We start from the raw sequence: 3,443 nt of genomic DNA, 5'->3' as shown, positions 1-3,443 counted from the left end.
TGAAGCAGATCCTGAACCTGAAAGGACTCTGAAGAGGAAGCTAAGAGAAGCTAAAGCACAACAATTCAGAGAAAACCTTACAGAGAATCTTAAAAAAGAAAAAGATATGGCCGAACCCAATAACAATGGTAGAGGCGCAAGGAGAATGCTTGGTGATTATACTACACCTACTTCCAATTTTTATGGAAGAAGCATTTCAATCCCTGCCATTGGAGCAAACAATTTTGCGCTGAATCCTCAACTAGTTACTTTGATGCAATAGAATTGCAAGTTCCATGGACTTCCATCAGAAGATCCCTATCAGTTTTTAACAGAATTTTTGCAAATCTGTGATACTGTTAAGACTAATGGAGTAGATCCTGAAGTTTACAGGCTCATGCTTTTTCCGTTTGCTGTAACAGACAAAGCTAGAACATGATTGGACTCACAACCTAAAGATAGTATGGACTCTTGGGATAAGATGGTCACGGCCTTCCTAGCCAAGTTCTTTCTTCCTCAAAAGTTGAGCAAGCTTAGAGTGGATGTTCAGACCTTCAAGAAAAAAGATGGTGAATCCCTCTATGAAGCTTGGAAAAGATACAAGAAGTTGACCAAAAAGTGTCCTTCTGGCATGCTTTCAGAGTGGACCATTTTAGATATATTCTATGATGGTGTATCTGAGCTTTCCAAGATATCACTGGACCATTCTGCAGGTGGATCCATTCACCTAAAGAAAATGCCTACAGAAGCTCAAGAACTCATTGACATGGTTGCAAATAACCAATTCATGTACACCTCTGAGAGGAATCCTGTGAGTAATGGGACGCCTCAAAAAAGGGGACTTCTTGAAATTGTTCGTTTCTTTGATCTTTTTGAACTTTTCACCAAACGGTTTCTCTTCTCTATTTCGTAACTTCCCTTTTCTTTCTCAATTTTCGTTTTCCCTTGGGAGCTTACGTTTCTTGATGTCTTAAACGTGGTTTCGGCGATCGTGAGTGCTTTCAATGGTAGCTTCTGGCCTCTTTGTCTTCAACCCTCTTCCGCATTCTATTTTGCTGCTTCGTATTTGTTTTTTGAAGTTCTGACTCAGTGCATGTTGGAAAGCTTGGATCTTTGTATATTACACGCTCGGTTTATCACTGTAATGCATGCCTTCTGGTCTTCTTTTCGCCTTTATGTATGCTTCTGGGTGTTTTCTCCTGATTTTGCTTTTTAGGGCTTCGTATGCTACTCTTGTTTTGCTGAACTTTGTTTGTTTTGAGAAAGTTTGCTCCTTTTGATGGCTCTTTTTATCTTCTTCACATTTTTTTTCTTGGAAAGGGTTTCTGTTGAGACATTAGTTTTTCTTTGGAAAGGGTTTCTGCTGAGACATTAGTCTTGTGGATTTTCCTGAATCTTTATTCCCTGATTACCTTCAAAGGATGCCCCTGGACTCTGGGTTGTATCCTGTGGTTTTCCTTTTTATCTGCTGTACCACACTGGATTGTGCTGTCCGAGTTGTTTTGATTTCGTCTAGGATGTCTTTACCTTTTTAGTAACCCAATCTTTTTTCTTGCTTGTAAGATTAGTTGACCATGTCTTCCCAAAAAAATATTATCGAGGCATCTTCTGAGGTTCCCGAAGGGATGTCCGATTGGCTGGACTCTCTTGTCTTGCTGTGTGTTTCTTTAGTTGATTCAGAATTTTGTGCGACGCTTAGAAAGCATCATCATGTCTGTAGTAGTGAGGATCATGAGGGCAATTATGAGCTGGTAGCACCTGATTCTGGTGATAGAGTTGGCTTCCCAGTCCTGATCCAGGGGGAGTGTCCCTTCTTCTATGCTTATGACTTCTTTTTTAGTCAAATGAACATCACCTTTCCTTTTACTTCTTTTGAAACTGACCTGTTATGGTCTTGTAACGTTGCCCCTTCGCAGCTTCATCCGAATTCATGGGGCTTCATCAAGATTTTTCAGCTTGTTTGTCAAGAATTTGGTGTTACGCCTTCTCAAACTCTTTTTCTGTATCTTTTTGTGTTGACCAAACCTGGGACTACAAAGAAGAAAGCTTCTTGGATTTCTTTTAGGTCTGCCCAGGGGCACAAGGTTTTTTCCATGTATGACGAATCTTTTCGAGATTTTAAGAACTACTTCTTTAAGGACAGGGCTATTGAAGGATTTCAACCTTTCTTTCTGGATGAAAATAATGATCCCTGCTTTCCCTTAGAGTGGTAGAGGAACGTAGTGGTATCCCGATATACTTGGGAGATGTTGAGCGAGGTCGACCAGGCCTTTGTGAGTGTTTTGGAGGATATTTGGGAAGAACCTCCTCACTTGGATACTAGAAAGTCTTTGGGAGATCCATCCCTTATTCGAACTGCTTTGGGTACTGTTCATACCCTGGGTCGAGCTGTCCGACCCGGGATGTTCTACAGACAAAGCGACCGACCTCTTCAGGTCAGGACAACCCGACCTCTTTTCAAAGAGCTCGGCCAAGTCACAGGAAAGCCGAAACAAAGGGCCCAAATAGAGGAACACGTCCCAAATCCAAGGGCAGCCCAAGCCCATAGAGATAAAGGCAGTTCCCTTAAAGATGACCTCACTTAAAGATAAGATAAAGATAAGATAAGATAACTAACTTATCTTACCCGCAGGAGGCCACATCTCACCATTATAAATATGCTGGAGCACCCAGGTATAACTCATACTCTGATTCTACTCAATACCTGCTTAATACCCTTGCTAACTTAAGCATCGGAGTCCCTTGCAGGTACCCCCACCCTCCGGGGACGAAGGATCAGCACCATCACCAAGTCCAACAAGTCGGACACACCAGCTCCGGCCGCTATACACCTGCCGGACACGTCGACTCCGACCAACACAGAAGATCTCGACCGAGATCGACCTACAGTTTCAAATAATCCCTGGAAGATTGGCGCCATTGCCGGGGATTCTGGAAGTCATCCCATCAACATGGCGGATGACTGTGACAACGACCACGATTCAGGTTTGGAAGACAGAACGCTGCATAAAAACGCAGATACTATACTCAAAGATACTCGGAACCCAACGGAGACAAAAATTCATCAAATCCGGGAGTAATAGAAGCGCTTCAAAATCGATTGGAGCAACTTGAGAAATAAGCCCAACATCAACGTGAAAAAGAAGAAGATCTACATCGGGAGATAAGGCGGCGCCGAGAATTAGAAGATAAGCTTATAAAACTCGAAGCTGATCTCAAAACTAAAGCTACTCGACCATCCACAGAGGATAGGTCTCAGAAAGATCAAGATCTATTCACCAGAGAAACTATGAAGACCAAAATTCCCAAAGACTTCAAACTTCCAGATATGACTCTATATGAGGGCACCTTGGACCCCAACCATCATCTCAACAACTTCAGAAGTATAATGTACCTCACTGACGCCTCAGATGCAGTTCGCTACAAAGCCTTTCCAACAACTCTCACCAAGACAGCCATTAAAT

General features: G+C 42.5%; 1 non-coding gene across 1 annotated transcript; it reads right to left on the bottom strand.

Moving 5' to 3' along the window:
- Window positions 1-508: 508 nt before the first annotated feature.
- LOC127743661 (small nucleolar RNA R71) lies at window positions 509-612 on the bottom strand. The gene has a single exon (XR_008005045.1). It is a non-coding gene; the product is annotated as a small nucleolar RNA R71 (small nucleolar RNA).
- Between the last annotated feature and the right edge of the window lie 2,831 nt (window positions 613-3,443).

The sequence above is a fragment of the Arachis duranensis genome, chromosome 10 (genome assembly GCF_000817695.3).
Source record: "Arachis duranensis cultivar V14167 chromosome 10, aradu.V14167.gnm2.J7QH, whole genome shotgun sequence".
Lineage (NCBI taxonomy): Eukaryota > Viridiplantae > Streptophyta > Magnoliopsida > Fabales > Fabaceae > Arachis > Arachis duranensis.
The sequence above is the reverse complement of the archived record's forward strand: the minus strand, read 5'-3'. Positions and strand labels throughout refer to the sequence as shown.